General features: G+C 34.9%; 1 long non-coding RNA gene across 1 annotated transcript in view; it reads left to right on the forward strand.

Annotated features, from left to right (window-relative positions):
* LOC138306247 (uncharacterized) overlaps positions 1 to 24,536 on the forward strand; it is a 144,123-nt gene that overhangs the window by 58,529 nt on the left and 61,058 nt on the right. The window contains exon 2 of the long non-coding RNA XR_011205816.1: positions 22,212 to 22,251. This is a non-coding gene — a long non-coding RNA (uncharacterized lncRNA). The remainder of the gene's footprint in view (positions 1 to 22,211; positions 22,252 to 24,536) is intronic.

The following is a 24,536-nucleotide window of genomic DNA, read 5'->3' on the forward strand; positions in this document are numbered from 1 at the left end:
GCAAGCATTTATCAAAGTAGTATTGTTTGTCCCATAAAAAACCTAAATATTTGTATTGAGAAGGGTGAATGGGGAGTAGTCTAAAGGCATCTTCAATATCGGCTTTAGCCATGAGGCAACCTTTCCCAAAACCCCGAACTAAATCTATAGCATGTTCAATAGTTTCATATTGGACTGCTGAAAACTCTTGCGGAATTAAACTGTTGACTGAATTTCCCTCTGGGTACGAAAGGTTATGAATTAAGCGGTACTTCCCAGGTTCTTTTTTAGGAATTAAGCCTAAAGGTGAAATGATCAGGTCTGGAAATGGTAACTGATCAAAAGGACCAGCTATACGACCCTTGTTTATGTCTTTTACCAGCTTGTCTAACACTAACCCAGGGCTTTCACGAGCAGACTTATGGTTTTCGGGAGTATCTATCGCAGATATTATCTCCCCTGAAATGCCTAAAGAAAAGCCTGAAGAAAAACCTACAACGAGTTCCTGACTTTTGTTATACTTAATGAGAAGACTTTTCAGGCGGTCTGCGTTGACTGGAGTTGGAAGTTTGGGCAGTGAGGGACTTGTACTGACTGATGGGCCAGTGACAGTTCTTGGTGGCAACTTTTTTGCCACAGACACAACACTCGTGCTTGAATTTGCACGAGTTTCCCTGTTTACATGTCCCTTCGAGGCCATATCCCCAACAATAACCATATGGGAGTTTGGGTTTTTGATGGGGTTTTCCTCGAAAGGGCTGATTACCGGAAGAAAAGGGCTTGGCTTGACTACCATTAGCAAAAGGCTTTGATTGAGTAGGAGGAGTAGTACTTGCGCGCATGGCAGCCAAACGCCATAACTCTTCATGTACAATATTCCATGCAATTGGCTGTCTACGTCGAAGCTTTCTAAAATTCTCATCGTAAAACTTTACGGCCTGAAAACCATAATTTTGATTGAGAAGGCGCATGGTGTTGCCATATTTTAATAATGAGGCGATTTCATTAGGGTATTTCTCAGTATATAATGAAACAAATATATCAAAAGCTTTACTCCAATGATTGATATTGAAGACGCCTTTTGATTTTGTACTAGCTGTCAAGCCAAGCCCGTTTTTTTTCATACGTTAGTTTTAGCCTAGTGTCAGAATCTGTACTAGGAAACACCAGTTCGCCAAATTCGATGAAGTCATTATCCAGGATTTGTGACCTTGTACGGTCAGATACATTATACCCTAATGGCAGGGAAGATGAGCATGTTAGAAATGCTTCATTGGCAGGCGATGTTGATTCCTCACCTGGCGACTCGAACAGTGTCCGCACCGCAGATAGGTTAGATGTGTTTCTCGGAATGGTATCAGCTGCTGCAAACCCACTGGGTAACACCACAGGGTCATTGGACTGTGACAAAGTGCCCTGTCCTTGATCACACGGCGGCAGCTCCAGGTTCATAAGATGGGTTGAACTTGTTGAAGAATCTGTATTCAAAGTAGCTGTGGGACAGTAACAAACACTGGAAGAGTTGCCCACCATGACCATGTCCATAGCTTCTTTCACAGCGGTAGTGAGGTTGTCTCCCTTCGAACAGCTGAAAGAACCTGGTTGACGATAGATGTGACATTTTGGACGTTGTCCACAGACTCCGCCTGGCTGGGGACAATAGATCTAGACTGTCGCCTTGATCTGGGCTGGCGAGGATGCACAGACTGTGTAGATTGAGGAACCGCTGGTTCCTTTGTTGTTCGCCGCCTTTTTCTGGAGGGTGGCTTGCTCGACATCTTTTAAAATGTCATGGATAGTCTGAAAAATTGTAAATGTGAAATAATCCAACAAGTTGGTCATGGTCTGACAATGAAAAACAAAAACTGAACATATTGCATGTGAACAATATGTTTAAGACATATAATTAGTATTGTATCATTGAATGCAATTAAAAAGATAACCTGTGTGTAAGCTAATGTATAAGTATAGTAATATTAAAGTCATTAAATATATATGATGGACTATAATCATATTTCGAAAACAAATGAAACAAGATGATTATACAATTAGTCAAGGGACTTAATTCAAATTTTAATGAAAAATGAAAGCCCAGAATGAAGTTTTAAGTACTTACATATCAGAAATCATATATATATATAAAAAAAAAGAAAAAAGAAAAAACACCATACAATCGGTATTGCATAAAGTCTTATATAATAATTGAGTGAAAATTTCAAAAATGAGAAAGATCCAAATTTAACTAGAAATATTAATAATAGATAATGAGATATCCAATAGTGAAACCCGTCCATGCATATGATGAAATCTATGATATAGTAATATACTAAGGCAAACAATAAGTCAAAAATAAATCCATTGATGCCTCAAGGTCAGAAATTACTGTTGAGAAATCATCGCAAAGTAATATTAAGTATTCATGGTGACTTGCATACATACAAGGTAGTTATGTAATTAAGATACCTTTGTAAAATAGCTATATTATTTACATACTAACATAAAATGGCCTGAGAAGACCCATGAATGTCCAAGAGTTATAAAATGACAAACAATAATGGCCTGAAAAGACCCATGAATGTCTAAGATTTATAAAATGACAAACAATAATGGCCTGAAAAGACCCATGAATGTCTAAGATTTATAAAATGACAAACAATAATGGCCTGAAAAGACCCATGAATGTCTAAAAGATATAAAATGACAAACAATAATGGCCTGAAAAGACCCATGAATGTCTAAGATTTAAAAAAAATAACAATACAATAATGATAATGGCATGACAATAGTACCCATGAATGTTTTAGAGATATATAAAGCGACAAACAATAATGGCCTGAAAAGACCCATGAATGTCTAAAAGATATAAAATGACAAACAATAATGGCCTGAAAAGACCCATGAATGTCTAAAAGATATAAAATGACAAACAATAATGGCCTGAAAAGACCCATGAATGTCTAAAAGATATAAAATGACAAACAATAATGGCCTGAAAAGACCCATGAATGTCTAAAAGATATAAAATGACAAACAATAATGGCCTGAAAAGACCCATGAATGTCTAAAAGATATAAAGCGACAAACAATAATGGCCTGAAAAGACCCATGAATGTCTAAAAGATATAAAATGACAAACAATAATGGCCTGAAAAGACCCATGAATGTCTAAAAGATATAAAGCGACAAACAATAATGGCCTGAAAAGACCCATGAATGTCTAAGAGATATAAAGCGACAAACAATAATGGCCTGAAAAGACCCATGAATGACTATATATATATATAAAGATATAAAATGACAAAACAATAATTGGCCCGAAAAGACCCATGAATGTCTAAAAGATATAAATTGAAACACAATAATGGTCTGAAAAGACCCATGAATGTTTAAAGATATAAAATGACAAACAATAATGGCCTGAAAAGACCCATGAATGTCTAAGAGATATAAAGCGACAAACAATAATGGCCTGAAAAGACCCATGAGTGACTATATATATATATAAAGATATAAAATGACAAAACAATAATGGTCTGAAAAGACCCATGAATGTTTAATTTTGTATGGTAAACTGTACTGTATGTATAATTATGATTTTCAAAAGACAAACAAATAATAAAAGGCTTGAATCTGCACGCTAGCCTAGAATATATTTAAAATATTGTCCCATAGCCATGAGAGAACTTCACATATATCAACATTGAAAGTTGAAAACTCAAGCAATATGACCCTAACGCTGGGCCCTTAATAATGTTGACAAATGAGTAGGAGTTATCTCCCCTTACTTATATATCGACATCAACAAATTTAAAAACACCGCTCAAGATCAATATATACCATCGTGAAAGAGTAGGACGTCACAATAGCACGTATATATAAATTTAAATGAAATTCGGAAAGACTTACTGAAAAGTATACCAAGGATAAATTACATTGCTAAGATTTGTCATGGAATCGCTTGAGCTGGGAGCCAATGGCCGATCTCACACTCCGTGCATATTTTGTCATCCCTTTTCGATTAAGGTGGACGTTATCTTTTGAATAAAGTTCTTGTGGATTCTGCCAAAAACCTCGGTGTTTCCACCATACCATATTAGCTTTGTCGTTCAACATGGATGCTAATGAAGTGTTGACCGTCGTCAGCTTAGCATTGTACACGCCGTCGTCATTGAAGCGAGGCAGAAGCTGTCCAACTATAACTATGCGAACAGAGGGCACGTTCGATACACTACATGCCAAGTTAAAAATAGCTTGAGCTAACACGTCCGGATCACAGCGTGGTTTAGATAAATCGTTACCGCCAGCTTGTATGAATACAATGTCGGCAGGGAAAGAAGTGTATATGTCCGATGGCAGTTGTAAAGATTTGGGACCCGGTAATACAGTACCTCCACCTAAGCCAGAACACGATATCTGAATCACATTCCCATCAAAGTTAAAATTATGAAAGTTATTACTAGATGTAGATTCATAATCTCCAAGACGTCGCACAAAAGAATGTCCCCACACTAACGCAAGTAAAACCATGATTTTTTTAACAAAACACTTCGTGAGTAGAATTAGGCGGGATGCGTCGTCTAACAATGGATAGGGAGAACATACAAGGATCAAAATTACCTTGAAAGAATTAATCTCCGTCCGTTAACAGTCCAAGAATTCTGCTCCAGCAACAATCTTCATACAGCAAAAGCCATCATTCAAATATTATTATTGCTTTTGAATGTATTACTTTCGCGTGATATCAAGTAAACAAAGAGAAATAGCACAGAAAACATTTTGTCTTTGCCTACGGAAAGTACAAACGAAATAAAAACGTTATTTAAAAACGAAGTATGAGGCGAAACCACAACTGCGGGATAGAAAACAAAGCCAAACCGATGTGGTGTTAACGTGTGATATTACGTTTTTAAATATTTTTTTTCTGTAAAAGCTATTAATTTCGCACGATATCAAGCAAACAAAGATAAATGATAGGGGGAGATTTTTCTCACCTTCGACTATATTTACTTTCTACTTTCAGTTTTCCATTCAATCTAGGTTAAACCAGATGGGAAATATCAGGCTATGAATTCTCCTCTGGTCAATCGTTGGGATACTTAACGTTTCAGGCGCGTCACTGATAATGTATACAATGTATACTTACGCCTATATATTACGGTCAAATAATTTGAAGTTGTGTGGTCTTTGGAATCCAATAGTATTATTGTGTTGACGAAATAGCATATATTGAAAAAATTCATAACATAGTTTTCATCTGTTCGCTTGTTTCCAACCGTTTTGCGATGAACTTTATTCAGAAGCTGATGCCATGACTATTTCGTTTATTGAACTTAGTGACGTCAACACTAGCACAAACGGGAAATTCAAAATATAGTTTTGAACTTTAATGATAGTAATGGAAATATATGTTATAATCTGTTATCAGATTGGACATACAGTTGATATGAAGCCCATCCGTCAGAAATAGAAAAAAAACATATTCATGGCGCCCTAACGGGCGTCATTCTATTTGTATTTCTTCCGGATATGATTCATATTAACTGTATATCCAAACTGGAAACAGTTTATTTCTTAAATGGAAAGTACAGAGGAAATAAAACGTTATTTCAAAACGCAATAGGAAGCGAAACCACAACTTAAGAATGGTAAATAAAGCGTATGTCTTTTTTTGGATTAGGCCACTCCCAAACGTTGTAAATGAGTAAGTCTTTAAAGGGACGATTCAGTGAGGCTAATTCTGTTACATAACCACGAAGCGAAATAGGACATACAAGTATTGTTCTGATTCCTTATAAAGCTTATAACAAGAAATATTGAAACATTCCACGACATTGTTAAGTATTTTGATTAATACCGTTGAAATTCAAAATCTTTAATCAACGCGTTTAAGCAGGTATAACATATGTGCTGTACCCATACTCGAGCCGAAGTCACGTACGGTAATAAAATGCAATGCATACCAACTGAGGAGTTGATGACATTATATTAGGACAAGAACGTGGACCTAATAACGTGAATACAAGACTGTAAGAGCTACAGTGGGCTTTTCTGGTACATCACAGTAAAACCAACTAATGTAATTGCCATTAGAATTGGCTTTTGTCTACGATGCATTTGTTTGATAAAAAAGTGATATTTATTGATATATATTGATATTGATACCATAATGAAACTAGAAAACATAATGAAACTAATTTGAAACCAGACTTCTATATAACGTTTTCTACATATACATCAATTTAAAAATGATCACCTACCTGGCGATCATGTCACGTGAATGTAGTGATAGGTAAGGCATGAGAAGGGGAAAGAAAGATAGAATAGTATAGTTAATTAGTGCCGTTAGTACCCGATCAACATAGAAAACTAAAATGAAATACTGCTCTAACACATTGAAGTACAACAGAATTTACTCGTTTTTGTACACTCTATATATATTTAGACTGTGATTGTCCTATGCTACACTGTACATCCAACATTTACAAATTATTTCATCTCTAGCATAAAAATCCGTTTTTTTTTCCTTTTACAAAAACATTTCAAAACACTTACACAACACACTCACCGTATCGTTTATTAGGGCGCCGAACATCGTCTACCTAACGTTACCACCGTATTACTATATACAGTTCTCAAAGCAAATTTCCAACGAGTTTATGGCCGACAAATATATCTGCATGCGTAAAAAAATATCTTCAGAGAACTATATCTCGTAGTAAATTGATAATCTATATTTACTAAGAATAAAGAGTAAACCTTTGGTCGACTCCTATATAACATTACTTTTACACAAACACCGAGTTGCTCTACAGTACGCCTCTAAAAGCGTGTTTAGATTAAAAAAAACGACTATTTGATTTCGCGTCGAACAGTTTACGTTGACACGATTTCGCAGAAACGATATTCACTGGCAAAATTTATCGCATTCGAAAATAATTGCATTGATTATAGCACAGATCTACAGCTTCCGATATATGGATTCACTGAAGGTTAATTCGGTGAACCGTGAGCTGTCGTGCACTTAAACCGATAATAATGCAAAGTTGTTTTTTATAACTGAGAGAAAAAAAGTGGCGTTTTTCTCTCAGTCTGAAAGCGATTGCGTTGAACTTTTGTTCTCCCAGTTACCATCAAATATCGTTTACAGAGTTGTAATGAATTACAATTGTTTAGAAAATTGGACTATTCCACAAAATTCATTCTGTATCGTTCTAGTTTCCCCATAACGATATATATTACAATAACGATATTTATTATATGTAAACAAGCCGTTATACACGAATACGCGAAAATTAGTCTGAAATATATAAGAAACATAACATCACTTATAAATACTAAAGTCGAAGATAGCAATTTTATAGAACAAAACATCATGAACGTATTTCTGGAGTGAAAAGTATTTAGCATTATGGATTATTTGACAGGATATTCGGTGAGTGTTTAAATTTTGTGATGATTTTACACGTGGGATTCACAGATGCCCTATGTATAACTTTGAGTCTTGTCATTTGGGGAATTTTTCAGTTTAGGTAATATTCTTTCTCTACTATAACATTTAATTACAACCAATGACAACGCAGAGGACTACATGTATTGTGTTTAGATATACCTTTGTCGGTGTCTCTGCCTGCCCGCCTTTCCGACTGGATGTCGGTTACCAGACTTTAAATATAGAATCAATGGGTAGATTTTGTTGAACTCTTTGGTACCGCCATTTATGTGTACTTGTAAAACTTATCACAATGAATGCTATCACAAAGTCATACCGATAAAATTTAGCCACTAATTTTATCATTGAAGTTACATTATACCGAAATCGGTCATATTGATAAATCCTTTTATATTTAGCTCAAATTTTACTTCCTACAAGAACAAAATATCAAACATGTATTTCCAGCAAGTCAAAGGTTATCATTATACAGACCAACCTGTCTATAGAGGTCATCCAAGCGAAGCGGAAATAATATTTATATCCAGGTGGTATGTATAAACCGGTTGAATTATGTTGAAATTTGTCTTATTAAGCAGTGTTTTATGTACAGTTGACCGTTTAGGCAGATATTATTGTATATATTTGTGTAAATTCAGCGATACGTGTATGATTACCAACACACACACTTCATGCTGTAAAGATTATTATAACAATAATTTGAACACCGGAAAGACGTTGATTTCAGCTTAAGTTGGACCTTATGCTGTCTGGCGAATGTAAAATGTTCATTGCGTGCAGATTTTAAACTTAGGTTAAATAGCGGCTTCATCTTTTTACATTGCATATGTGTGGTGCTTGTTTCATTCAACAATCCACATACTAATACATAATGTTTTGTACAATGGGTTGTATTTTTATATTGTTGGTGTAGATGTCCTGGAATACAATAACAAGTAACGTAATAGTAATTTTTTACTTGCATAATGCGTGTTCAAACACAAAACGAAAGGGAAGATCAAACACCTACCTTAGACTTTATCATAGGAATTACAATGCTTTCATTAGCGCGTAGTTAATATTGCAGGGTCATAGTATCTCCCAAATCAAATGCTAATGAAATAGTTATTCATTTGAAGTACTCAAGATGTCCTTGAATGCAACAACAAGTAATATAATAGTGGTTTTTGCGTGTTCAAACACAAAACAAAAGGATAATACACCTACCTTAGACTTGATGTCTTATTGATTAGTGTTTTACGCACCTTAAATCTTACCTTCATCGAACCAACATCGATTCTAAAGGAGTAAATTTGGGACTTTTTGAGTGATGTAGGTTTTTCCTCACTAAGATATAAGTCATGACATTTTAGCATTACCGGTTGAACTTTTTACAATTTGTTCCAGATCAGGGAACATTTTGACTTCAACCTAAGCTGATATAATGCTTCACTGTACCAAAACAGTCTTGCGTTATATACCGTAATGATCCGCTGGAGGCCCGTCGAATTTGGTTTTACTTGAAATGAGGATGGTAATGATGTTCTTGTATCGCGCCTTATAGGATTTTTCCGCTAATAACATATACCGTCTTAGAGGTGACAAAGGCTCTGCACGATATGTTTCATCCAGTTTTTCCGCTGTTAATATATTTTGACATTCAACCGAAGAGAGTGTTGCTTCAAGCGCTTATAGTTACGGAATAAATGTAGAGAAAGCTTTCCCCCATTGAAATCTTCAATTACATACAAAATCCAGTAGACGGATATCTACGGCTGGTTAAAATTGTGCTTTAGCCGTCAATTCAAAATGCTTTATCCGTAAAAATTGTGTGATGTTAAGTATTTTTATATTGTTTCAGTGATATTACACACGCAATATAATTACTGGTACTGTTTGCGAATGCACTTCTATATATCCCACAGAAGTAAAAAAGAGTACACTCTCGTTCGGTTTAATGAATGAATCTTTTCCTCCGCATTAAAGAAGCATCCTGCTTCGAGCAAAACCAAGTAAATAACTGACAATTCCCTTTCGTTTCGAATGTCATAATGATTGCATGATAAACAGACTACATGGTTAGTATCTAACAATACAAGTTTTATTGTGGTTCACGACACGGAAAGCCGAGTTGACTCGGAAAGCCTCGTCATCTCGGCTTTTCTAATTCTCGCAACAAAATAAACCTTGTATTGTAAGATACTAACCATGTATTCTCTACATCTCACGGAAACATAATGCCAAAGTCATTAAACAGAATATGACATCAAGCCACATTATACTGACAACGGGTGCACTAGTTACCCCACTCTGTCTATGAGGAAATTGTTTGATCTCTCCCGAATAATGGCAGTGATTCCCTTTATCAATCACAGTAACTATTGCCTCCTAATCTGGCCGAGACATGTTTATAATGTGTCGGGCGGATATGATTAGTTGGGGGTCGTGTACCCATTAGTTATCGTCGCTTGAATAAATACACAGAGGAATGTACTACAACAAGGAACTCGACAACGATGTGATAAAACTTCACATATCACGTACTTAATTCTAAGACATTCGTTATCGAGTAATAGTTGGTAATTTAAAATGTATCAACCAATAATCATTAAGACTGTTACAATTACTAATTAATATTTGCCATAAACTTGTTTATTGCTATGGTAACGGGTTAAACAATAATTAACGTATGAACGATTGACGTTAACACGGTTTCTTTAGAGTGTAGTAATTAAAATTGTACCCCTACCCCATCCTTTACATCAGATGTGTCAACGGAAAGGACTAATATACTAGACGAACTAATTTTACAACCATTTTTTTTAAGCATTATCATTTTTTGCGTGCTATATTGTGGGTGAACTCACTTGTGCATTAACAGTTTTTTAGAATGCGACAGAAGCGGTATATCGTCGGTAACTGTAAAACGAACTTCAACGCAAAAACGTGTTACAAAAATCCATGTGAGGCAGCCATTTTTGACTTCACGTGATTTTTTTTTTTCTGATGCCTGACACAACCAATGAAAATCACTCCAGGTCATATTCTACTACTGACATATGGAAAAACAAATCACTCCAGGTCATATTCTACTATTGACATATGGAAAAACAAATCACTCCAGGTCATATTCTACTACTGACATATGGAAAAACAAATCACTCCAGGTCATATTCTACTACTGACATATGGAAAATCAAATCACTCCAGGTTATATTCTACTACTGACATATGGAAAACATTATACGGGCTAGGTCATTGGATATCTAGCAGGTTATGTGAAATATATATAATCCCTTCTGATTTGTTGCTAGAGATCTCGACCTTCTTGATATGATAATTAGGCGTCATATTTAACAAATCGAGAGCCATATCCCCTCGGGTTGTGATTATCCTGTATCACACAAATGTCAGTAAACGATTTTACTGTAGAATCCACATAGGCCATGGCTTTTCGACGCATGTGCTTTCTCGTTAGTATATAGCGAGGCGATTTATTTCAATTTCTACGCTATCCAATTACATAATAATAGGTCTTTTGTGACACCGAATGTTACAAGGGAACAAACATTCTACAGAATCTTGTAACATGATAACCTTACCGCATGAACAGAGAGATACCAACAACGGAAATACTCTTATTACTATCAAAGGTGGTATTATGTGGTAAGACTGATCCATACGTCGTCACTCGGAATTGGTGAGATGATTTGACATTAGTCCCTTGTATTGGTGTTATCATGAGTTCAATTAGTGTTTCAGTACACTTGCCTGTATTTGGTAAAATATAATTAAATGCAGATTTCTGTAACGTACCGGGCGGGGGTTGTTATAACCATATACTTGGGTCCCTGGTATGAATCACTAACTACAAAACAGCAGCCAATATTACCTTACATATCCTGAGAATATACCGTCTTATCGAGTTGGGTCTTTACGTCATATCGACACTTTAGCTGTATCACTACCAAAGATACCGAACAGCCAACCCAACTCGTTCACGTTTTACTCACTGAAGTAATAGGATGAGATAGGAATGATGAGTGATATCAGATGTAAAGACTCCACAATGGCCGAAGGTTTTGCATATTAAAGTAGACAATTGTTTTCTTCAGATTTAAGAAACATACGACCAACAGTAATCACAATGTAGCAGGCGTTACCAGTGGGCTTTCAAATATCCATCGCGAGGGACCATGAATCCATTAGAATCCCATGTATCAGGGTTGTGACACAGTTCGGTTTGAGATATGAGTAAACAATGTACTGAATTCTTCCATATTACCACGATCGAAGACTTCACTGAAAATTAATCCGTTTTATCCGTTATTTATTTCCCCCGAGTGTAGGCCATGATTGGTTCGTCCAAAGATTCGAGGTAAAAAAACCTGTGTCAATCTGTCCAGATAAAATGGAATTGCCTTTCTCGTTCAAATCATAGATCGAATAGGTTTGTGGCTTTTTTAATCATGCTGGCTTAAAACCACACTGCATAAACCATCTGAATGAAATTATAAGGTGGAAAATCTCTTTTTGTTCCTTTTTGAAACGTGTCTTTACCTTCCAAAACATACAGACGTTCACACACTTAACACATTGCATACGGATAGGAAGTCAAGCCTAATTTACCAAGTAACCAATCATTCACAGAAATAAGGTGACACCTTTGACTATTTCATAATCATCATATTAATGGTAGGATGGCATAGGCTGCACTATATGTCCGTCAAATAAATACAGTTATAATTAAATGTCAAAGAGGTTGTATTTGTCATGTTTTTTATGATGAGACCAACAATATAATGCACATTTAGAGATACCATCAAGCTATTTTTATGATGTCTACATCCGAATTCTGTTTTGTGATTTTTCAATACATTGATGTACATTTGAGACGAACTAACAGATAAACATATTACGTGGATACTTTGAGGACCATTAGAACGTAGAACGAAGGAGTCAGCTTATATTGACATTGACAAGGCTTTACCGCAACACAAGGAAGGAACATTATAAGGTCAACGAGATTCAATTTGTTAATAGAAATGAACTAAAATTTTACCTAATGGCAATATTTGTAAAAACAAAATATACAGACAAAGTGAATGCAACATTGGCATTTCATCTCCATTTGAATGTAGACTTATTTTTAAACACAGTTTTGTTTTAAATATTTACCATTCCAGAAACGATAAATGTTGATGAGACATCTAAAGGATCGAATGTCTGTACTAGTGACGGCACAAAGGATCGAATGTCTGTACTAGTAACGGCACAATGGATCGAATGTCTGTACTAGTGACGGCACAAAGGATCGAATGTCTGTACTAGTGACGGCACAATGGATCGAATGTCTGTAGACTAGTGACGGCACAATGGATCGAATGTCTGTACTACTAGTGACGGCACAAAGGATCGAATGTCTGTACTAGTGACGTCACTAGTGACGGCACAAAGGATCGAAATGAACTGTACTAGTGACGGCACAAAGGATCGAATGTCTGTACTAGTGACGGCACAAAGGATCGAATGTCTGTACTAGTGACGACACAAAGGATCGAATGCCTGTACTAGACTAGTGACGGCACAAAGGATCGAATGTCTGTACTAGTGACGGCACAAAGGATCGAATGTCTGTACTAGTGACGGCACAAAGGATCGAATGTCTGTACTAGTGACGGCACAAAGGATCGAATGTCTGTACTATACGCACAGATGAATGTACTAGTGACGGCACAAATGATCGAATGTCTGTACTAGTGACGACACAAAGGATCGAATGTCTGTACTAGTGACGACACAAAGGATCGAATGTCTGTACTAGTGACGGCACAAAGGATCGAATGTCTGTACTAGTGACGGCACAAAGGATCGAATGTCTGTACTAGTGACGGCACAAAGGATCGAATGTCTGTACTAGTGACGACACAAAGGATCGAATGACAGTACAATGACGGCACAAACGATCGAATGTCTGTACTAGTGACGGCACAAAGGATCGAATGTCTGTACTAGTGACGACACAAAGAATCGAATGTCTGTACTAGTGACGGCACAAAGGATCGAATGTATGTACTAGTGACGGCACAAAGGATTGAATGACAGTACTAGTGACGGCACAGATGATCGAATGTCTGTACTAGTGACGACACAATGTATCGAATGTCTGTACTAGTGACGGCACAAAGGATCGAATGTCTGTACTAGTGACGACACAAAGGATCGAATGACGGTACTAGTGACGGCACAAAGGATCGAATGTCTGTACTAGTGACGGCACAAAGGATCGAATGTCTGTACTAGTGACGACACAAAGGATCGAATGTATGTACTAGTGACGGCAGAAAGGATCGAATGTCTGTACTAGTGACGGCACAAAGGATCGAATGTCTGTACTAGTGACGGCACAAAGGATCGAATGTCTGTACTAGTGACGACACAAAGGATCGAATGTCTGTACTAGTGACGACACAAAGGATCGAATGTCTGCACGTGACGGCACATTCTGTACTAGTGACGGCACAAAGGGAATGTCTGTACTAGTGATGACACAAAAGATCTAATACTGTACTAGTGACACAAAGGATTAGTGAATGTCCCCGATGACACAAAAGATCTAATTTGTAATAGTGACGACACAAAGGATCAAATGTCTTATACTAGTGTGACAAAGGATCGAATGTCTGTACTAGTGAAACAAAGAAATCAAATGTCTGTAGTGTGTATGGGATCGAATGTCTTCGTTATAATGACCCGATATAACTAACAGCGAATAGTTATTTAAATGTTTATTTTTTTCCGTTGATAGCGATGGTCATTTCAGAGCTGTCGGTTAATCGTGTTCAAATTACTTTGCAAGACATATTTGATTACTTTAATTAATATAAGTATTAATTAAAACAATCAATTGGCGTCTTCGTGATTAGTAGTAGAGAACCACATCCAGTGTCGAACTAGGAGTCCCGTGTTTCCCGATACAACGATGAGGACCTGATTGTAGTAAATATATGTAATGTGATTTTATAAGTTACTGAATTAACCCAAATATTGCCTGAAATGCCGACGCATGAATGGTTCCTTTTTTATCCTTGCTAATTTTCTATCTCTAGAGTGTGTTATGTTACATGTATATTTTGTTGTGGAAGGCTCCAGTTTCTATCCCGGGTTGAAACACTCACAATAGTCGTCAAAAGTCGTAATCCGGCTTAGCCCTGACCATCAATTAAGTACATGTATGATATAACAGGTTGGTGTGTACTGGTCCGAGTCTTTATTTGGCAGTTTGTCTCAGCGTTACATGTCAAAATTGGCAGACGTTTCTCTTATCTGTGTAAACAGAAATGACTGTAAACTACTTGTTTTTATGCACCTTCAGACCTTGTTATGCTCTCGGGACGTTATCGGCCCCATGAAACTATTTAATTTGAGATAAACGGTCGACCAAAGATACCCGCACATACATGCACGATGTGTAAGTTTTTTTTATTTATTTACAAACACATAAATGAATGACTTTTGGAACAAGGCTTTTTAGGTAAAGACGGATAAAGTGTATTCCCAATTTGTTATTTAAACATTGCAATAGTTCTAAGTACACTCTTACTACCTATTTAAACCTTGAGATATATTCATGATAAATTTCATTGCCGTTAAGATAGGATATGTTTTAAATTATCCATGTACGTACAAACATTCACACTATCGACATTGTTTCGATCTCACTGTTCGATGCAACGAACTATAGAATATTTAGCTGATACATATGTACAATTTTCAAAAAAGGTTTTGCAGAAAATGTGGTGACAAGTCTTTATCAGTGAATCGGTGGAGAGGTCAATATCATAATTTAAATTATGATAGCTATGTTACCGTTTTTAGTTTATTTGTTTGTTTGTTTTTTTTTATTTTTTTTTTTTTTTAATTTTACTAATTATGGTACTTGACGCCTCGCAAAACAAGATTTTTAAATTGTTTGTCACTATGTACTTTTAGATCTCCTTTTTTTTTGCTTTCGAGACGTATTGGCCCCATGACACTATGTGTTAGATGACAAACAGTCGACCGTGTTCCTAAGATACCCGCACAAATACACGTTCGGCCGCAGGAGATTATGACATGCTGTTTGTCTCCTACCAAATGACCTTACACCCCATAAAGACTCTCGCGGCCATACAAAGGATAATTTGCTGGCACTCCAACGGCGTTAAACCAAGTTATACTTAAGTCGTAAAGTATACATCTTTACAAGTTTGGTGTAACATTGATGTGACAATCAGAGGGAATAGTCTCGTTGACACTGTCTGGGTGGTGTCAGTGGTATTATACAGCATAGCCATAACAGTCCATGGTATTGTCTACCTAATTACGATAATACACATTACGTACATCCCGCACGCAACTCTGAACAGACGAGTGAAGAGCTTTTATGTTTTATTTGTCTATTTTGGCAACAGAAGTTCATTCATAAAGTACATATTATATAACAGATATTACGTAGATAACGTATAATCACGGATAATGTTATGTATAAATAACTTGTTTGAATCACGATTTCTTAATATAAACGCACTTAAAACAGATCGTTACAATTTGATTCCGCTATGCAACCACTCCTGTTTTCCTAAGCTCTATCGCAACTTCACTTAGCTTTCAAATGGATAAAGCACATCTGAGTAAAGCACAATTCAATCGTATTGTGTATAAGTTTTCAGCGTACGATTTAAAGCTTTTTCTCAAAAACCTAACCACATGAATACAGACTTTTCACATAATTTCAATATGATACAGATATCCCGATTGTGCTCGTTATTAGCGCCATCGAGAGACTTGGGGGTACTAAAACCGTTCGTTTAGACAGCTGAATGGATATTTTCGTATGTATCACTTTTACGAAGCTGTATATTTAGTTTCGTAACTGGACTGCAGGACTCAGTAAGTAACTATAATGTAACACCACGAATGTTATATATGTTTTGAGCACTAGGTCACACAGTACAACTCAAGACGATGTATATAATTTTAGATACACCGAGTCTATAATCCGTTTGTGTCCTCAAAACCAATATATATCATTTTCACTCCGTTTGATGAAGGATGTGACAACATCCTATTAATGGTCACATTCTGGCGACCTTTCGAGATGGTCAACTTGCTGCTTCCACCATCTTGATTTTTTTGGGGCCGAAATAGTGTAAAATAGATGTGAGAATATTTTGTTGTATATGTAGTCATCTCGCCCAAAGCGCACAACAAAGCTTATATATATATTAACCTGGAACGAAATGTCGTGACCTTGTGTAGATGTTGTCAGAGCCTCTATTGACCGTTTAAGTGCATCCATTGTCCAGATGGAGCAATTCCAAGACTGTAGAAATCCTGTTTATTTAGTCAATGATATCCGTTCCCTGATATTTCTGTCCACACTGTGACGTTTTCGAACTATCATCGTTCGTGGTATCGTAGGTACACCGATAAAATTAAATATTTGTTTTTCTCCTCGTCCGGTAATATTAGTTCCAATAAATATTTTTTTTGCAAAATATGATTTTGAAACGTTTAACATAAAGAGTCTATAAAGCATGAAGGAGATAGAGTATTTATTTTTCCAGACATGATAATTCTCTAGACAGCAGGTGCTGCTATATACCAGCATTTATCACTCGATGAACATTGGCTGGCGTTTTATATGTGATTTATTAGCAAATTTGATCGACACACGTTAAGAAGACAAGGACATTTTGATTGGTGAAGACGACGATGAAAATCGGTTTGTCAGTACAATAACTTTCACTTTTTAAATGGGTCATATGGAAAGTTAGAAATATAATTAAATATCAAAATAAACGACAGACACCCTTATCAGCCTTCAAAATATTTAAAGCGGTCCTATCAGAAAACCTTCACTTATTTTTACAAGTTAATAATAGAGTGCACTTGACTGGAACCAAAATTTCAACCCTCCTAGAAAAATACTCCGAACTCAAAAACATTCTTACATAATCAGCTGATAATGACAGACAATTATGTAACACTGCCTATAGTTTCTAATTTTTTCTATTTTTTTTATAATCACAGACAATCAAAATACTTTGACTAATGTGTAATATGTAAGACATGATAATATGATACAAATGTGGATATATTTACCATTTTATTCAGCGTTAGTATATTCCAGGACCTCGTGTTTTTGAACCGGATGTTATGTGGTACTACCTAATACAGTTTTGCTATGGATCCGGAAAGGTGTATTATATCCGGATTTTCTATCAATGAACTTTTTTCTCTGACCGTCTTCTACTTACTTACTTACTTACCAAAATAATATCAAAATAATATACTAAGTAATTACAAAAGGCCTGGTCAATTGTACAGATAGCCAGATCAATGTGGCTAGAGTAGATAAGACCAACACGGAAATTTGGCTCTCTGTGCAATTGATCAGGCTCCGCGCGCCTCCGCCTGCTTTCGTTATATGCTTACATTACTTATCAGCATCCATGATGGATGAATTGCAATTATTTCTTTACTTATTAATATTTGAAAAATATGTAAATAAAATAATAATCGTTCACCCACTATGATGAAACGAGAATATTAAGTGAGCAAATTAAACTAATCAATTATATTATTTGATGAATGAGTGATTATGTTCAAATGTTACATACATGTACATGTTAATAGAGTATTTAGATGTAGATAATAAATGTGTACAATATGTATGTATGTATGTATGTGTGTGTGTGTGTGTGTGTGTGTGTGTGTGTGTGTGTGTGTGTGTGTGTGTGTGTGTGTGTGTGTGTGTGTGTGTGTGTGTGTGTATATGTATGTGTGTATGTATGTATGCATGCATGCATGCATTGTATGTAGGTATGTATGTATGTATGTATGTATGTATGTATGTATGTATGTATGTATGTATGTATGTATGTATGTATGTATGTATGTATGTATGTATATTGCATGAATCGGTATTTTTATGAAAATGAAAAGAATAAAAGAAAATGCTCAAAAAATTAATATTCTCAACTCTGAGTGAAAAAAAAAAAAAAAAAAAAAAAAAAACATTGGCTGGCGTCGGGATACATTTGGCACTTCGGCAATAAATACAGTTCTTGATGAATACACACACAACACGTCACGTACAGAGACTGTTCTTTAATGCCCTTAGCTGCGTGAAACGTATTAAACTACATAGATATTATCACAAGGATAATTCGTTTTATTGTTTATAAAATGAAACTTTATAGCGACACTATAGTGATTTTTGAAACAAAAAAATAAGATCATATACTTATTTTATAAAGGAAAATCCTTATTTTGTATTGTCGCGTCTACTGTAGCTATATCCGGTGTACTGGTGTTAGAATTTGTTAGGTATTTTACATTTTCGGTTTTTTTCCTTATACACCTTTTTCAACATTTAATTTTACAGCCATAGTGGTCAAGTAATTTACGTTTATTATTCATTGTGTATCAAAGCTTCTGAATCACAATGAATAATCCGCGGATTTGTATTCAGTCAATGTTCTTGTCTTATGCCAAATGACTATGGTTTGCCGCTTTTTAGTCCTCAAATTTATCACATTTCAAACCTGTTATTTAGTGTTTAATATAAAATATTGAGTACATATATGGTAGAAAAGGTATGGCAATCATTCATTGTAGCTGTAGTTGCTAAGTTCACTATTCTCAATATGCTTCTTAGACAAAAACTATCAAAAGTAGGCAACAAATGAAAAATAAATCAAGCTCAGTTAATTTATGCATATTTTGGATGGTTACCATGGCAACTTAAATCTACAAAATTAGAAGACTTTTAAACAAGTGATGAGGTGTACTCAAATGTCAAATGCAGCAATTTTAGTTTTTGATACTCAGTTCACAAAATCGATTAATTTGGGGGGGGCAAAAAGTGTCCAAACCATATAATCTGTACAGTCTTTTCGTAATTCCTAAAGATGGTGTTCAAGCTTATGTTAAAAGTGCCATAGAAAATGCCAACAGGCCAATTTTCTTTAGTCTTTGCATATCGAAAGTAATACTAGTTGCCCCTTAACGTAAGACTATTTTTTCCTTTTGTGATTTTAAAAGGACCAAAGGGCTTGAAACCTCGTGTTTATTTTCAATAAAACTACTTGCACAAATATATCAAAATATACCATCCTTTGTTAAATATTTTTTTATTCATAAATCATTTGAGTAAATCGTATAACTTATATCTGAGTAATTTTTTTCAGATTTTGAACGTTTTTTTTTTTTTTTTTTAAATATGTAATTTTAACAAAACATTTACCCTTTAGCTTTGAGAAAAAATTGAAAACGAAATATTGCTCTTTGTCATCTCATTTCACCATATTAAAATCCATATTTTTCTCTGCATTAAAAATACTTCCATGACATTCTCTGTCAATTTGTGATTTAGTTTAAAAATAAAATCAGAGAGAACGGTGAGTGTACATGTAGGTAGCAACAAAACTCTTGTTTTGTTAATACATCAAGCTCAACATCTCTAGTTTAAGATATCAGAGTCCAATGTAAGTAAAAATTAGTGTATAGTAATAATTTTAGATAATAAAAATGTTTTGGTTACCATGGTAAGAAAATGGAGGCTTCTGATTGGCTGAAATTTAAATAAAAAACAGATTGATAAGAAAATTAGTACAATATGGTTATGAGGTAAATTGAATATCATGGATTCACTTTCAAAAAGATTTGTTGCTATGGTAACAAAATGGAGGTACTGATTGGCTAAAATTCAGATATTGTCAGATTTAAAAGAAATTTATAAGTAGGGTTTATGAAGTATGCTGAGTAACATGACATCACTTTCAAAAACATTAGTTGCTATGAAAATAAAAAAGAGGTATCTAATTTATTGAAATTTATATATTATTAGCTATATGTGAAAATTGCTTCAAATGAATTGTAGGTATGCCGAATGAGATAGTAACAGTTTTAAATACATTGCTGCCATTGTAACGAAATAAAGGCCCCTTGATTAGTCAAAATTAAGATTATAGCCTTTGTGTTTCTGATAGTCTTTTAGATTAAATATATTTTATTTGAAATAAAATGTAGCTCTGTTTTCCTCTTAAATCATATCTAATTCAATTCAAAATAGTTTTATCTACATAAATGAGATTGATAATTTTAATTTGTATCTTCTGAGTTGGCGTTGCTGACAAAAAATATATTTCTTCCCAATATATTCCAATATTTCTTTTATTTCTAATATTAAAAAGGAAACTATTTGTTCTTCTAAGAACATATCTAGCTGTTCGTTTTTTTAACTGTTAGGGAAAAAGCAAGGAAAAAAATCCACTTATTTTATAGTACAAGTGTCAGTTTAGAAAAAATTATATCCCTAACTGTGTTGTTTTATTATGGTGTCTATGAGCATTTTTTTTTAAATTTAGAGTCATTTATTGCAAATACCTAAAAAAGTATTTTTTAGAAAAAAAAAATGTTATAGGGCCTTTATGACTTTTTTAAGCACATATAAAGTAGGCATGTAACATTGCAAAATTAAAAAAAAAAAAAAAAAAAAAAAAAAATAGGAGCCTGGGCGGATTTACAACCACAACTTTGCAAATTTCATCAATTTTTTGTTTAAATGAAATGTACCGAAACGCAATCAGATACGCCTTGTAATTCCTTCATGTCTCTTTAGATATTACATATTTAACTTGCCCAAGATGATAGTCACTTGGTTACTTTGCGGAGCAAGTGGACAATATTTACAAGTAAAGCCTCGTATTGTATTGCTAAACCGTTAAGTAAATCCAGTTATTTCACACTCACGGTACTGACTGGTGTTCAGAGGAGATTATACGAACAGTACTTTGGGCAATGAACGTATCTGATATCCCACCCTCCCAACCTACCATGTGATTCCTCTTATACAAACCAATTGTGTTGCATGACAATGGTACAGCTCATTTGCATATAGTAAATGTATTATCCAACGTTAACCTTACGTTTTCGTGAGGGAGGTAACTCGTACTGACCGGCCAAATATTTGCTATAACATGAAACTTTTTCTCCGATTTCTAGAATTCGTCCAAAGTAATATCCACTCAACTTAATGCATCCATGAAAGTCCGTCCTTAAATGGCCCTGATTGTTAATATGATGTCTTAAAATCAAACAATTATCAACTAATATGCATAGAAGGATGCAAATGACATATATTCTTGAAATTATAATTACAATGTTAAGTGATGTGTTAAATAACATAAACAGGTCGATTAATTTAAGAAAGAAGAAAGACACTGCAAAGAAACAGTCTGACACTTTAACCAGCTCAGCAAGGGTATTGGACACATCACATTGCGCTGCCTGCGCTGCAGAGATATCGACAACGTTAACCTGATATGCAATGTCACGTTTGTCGATAGGAAAGGTACGCGTGTACTTACATAATGATAATCATACAGTATTAACCATGAATGAATATCCTTTACTTGTCTGGGCTGCCTTTAAACATGCATTAATATCATCGTATTAATGATGGGCGTTATATAACTCCCAGACTATCAAATTAAGAGTAGAAGCTGTTTCCAGCATTTAGTCACGTGATACAAATGTTTACCATTTGATCGGGACTACGTTTGATGACGTGATACGTACCGAGATATATAGACATATCGCTGACGTAAACTCACAAATATACTTACTCATATTTTTGGTTCGGCTTCAATGAAGATTTTGTTTTATTGTTTGATTTATTGAAAAAAAATGTTTTAAATAATACTTCTGATCTTGCTTTTTGAACACTTAATAGATTAAAGTAATTCCATTTCAGAAACGTGTACGGATTCAGAGAAAAGGCAAACCGGCAAATGGTAAGTTCAATATTTATTCGAAAAGCGATTAAAACAAATATAGTATCGTGTAAAAGAAACAACACATATAACCGCACATACAGAATGCACGGTATACCCGCACATTCATCACATCGTGTAGACTTTATGCCTACATCGCACACCATAACTTTGTGCAATCACCACACAAGTGTATCACCCTAAAGCCAAAATCACAGAGTAAAATATGGTCGCCAATTCCAAATTACACTTAATTGTGATAAGCATTAAACAACAAATATCCAAGTGGACATTTTCAACTATTTGTGTTTAAACAAGTTGAGAAAATCTAGGTAATTACATCACGCTTGTCACCTCGTATATTAACGCCATGAGATTCAGAGCACCAACCGTCAAATGTGATGTCAATAGTTTGGAATAATCGGACATTAGTTACTTATGAAACAAGAAAATCACCATCAAGTATCAAATCAAATGTTAGGCTACTTTACAATTTAACAAGATTCCGATACATTAACCTTAGTAGGAGTGTTCACTGTAGACATCAACATTTATCACATCCGTTAGACATCTCTAGGCATTAATGTCCAGCTTAGGAATGATAGATAGGTCCGACAATACATTGTATAGTCTGAAGTACATCTAAGCATATTGGAGGAGTATTCTCTACATTCCAAGATATACGAGCAGTCTACAGCAGACTATTTTATCTATCAATAAGTCTGTATCTATTCTCGTATAGAAGTGAAGCTGGACATTAGGATCATGGCGTGTTTTGTTATCAGTAAAGGAAGTGAACATGTAACGAATTGTTGAAGAAGTACTACCGGATAATATTACGTTTTGTCTGCATTTTGATTTCAAAATATTTTATTGAAACACATATATATTTGACATGAGATAAAAATTATTTCAGCCATCCTCAATTGCCTAATGCCTTAATGAAACAATGTTTGAAGTATATCTGTTCTCTACAATTAGATATTATTTCTGCACAAAATAACTCAGTTCGTTAGATATTTATTTATGCTTTTTAGATTTACGTAATAATAAATAATAGAGCAATAACAAATCTTCACCTTGCCTATTACATTCTATTTTAATAGCATAGCTATTACATCGAAATTACCTGAACCATGCTAAGGGTTGAAAGATATACTTCTTGATAGCAAACCGTTCGTGTAATGTAGTCATTATGATTGCTTGGAAAGAACACGGCCTAAAATGGTCATGCATAAGAGTGTTAGTCAATACGAATCATAAACACGTGACATGGAACGATGGCTTTAATAGGTCAATGACACTTCACGTAATAAAAGGTTAAAAGTTCGGTTTGTGGGTCAAATGGTCTCTCGTGGTACCGTGAACTCAGCACCGGAGGTTAACATGTGACTTTTAAAATTAGTACATCACATTTCTCTGATGTCTTGTCAATACTTTCTTTATCATTAAAAGTGGTTTCAAACAAAAGGTGAGTAACGTTTTAGGGTTTCTGTGTTATTTGCAATCTAGAGCAGAATATTACTTTTTCACCTACAAACATCACATTTTGGATCAAAATCGTAATGTTCAGAAAGTTTAACAAAACAAACTGTTGCCACATTTAACAGACGCGAATTCTATTCTAAACTCCTAGCTTAATACTGAACTGTTGTGTATTCTATGGTTTCTAATGTACAATAGCAAGAATGAGTTTCATAATTATTTTTAGTCATACATTAATGCTACCAACCAGTTATTTCAAAGTGATCATATCGGTCATCACGTAAAATGCCAGCGGTTCCGAATTATATGTATTTTTTCGATTGTTCATCTCTTTTCAAAACACATTTGTTTATGATAGGAACGTTTGCGTTGAAAACGTTGCTGTAGTATACCTGTAAGACTTTTGTCCCCTTAGTAGAACTCTTGAATTAAGAAGACACAAAGGTTTGAAGACGTCAAACTGATCAGTGTTGTTTGTACCGATAACATAGGACTTAATTAGTTATAGGAGTAAATCTCGCGATTCAATTCGGTAACACTTCAATCGCCTTTCAAAATAAGAATAATTATCACCATCAGCAACAAGACATCACGGTCATTGAATTTTATTTCTTAATCAAAATCCTTATTTTTAATGTTTTTTTTTTAAAATCAATGACGACCTTATACACGAGGATTACTTTCAGTCACTGTAACCGAATTTTGTTTATTTAGGGGTGTCTCTGATACTGTACACACGTTACTTACCCGATATTTGGCCTCAAAAGCAGACACGATTATTGTACAAGTTATAGAACAAATCCTGCTGTTTGTCCTATAAG

This window comes from Argopecten irradians, chromosome 13 (assembly GCF_041381155.1).
Source record: "Argopecten irradians isolate NY chromosome 13, Ai_NY, whole genome shotgun sequence".
In the NCBI taxonomy this organism is placed as follows: domain Eukaryota; kingdom Metazoa; phylum Mollusca; class Bivalvia; order Pectinida; family Pectinidae; genus Argopecten; species Argopecten irradians.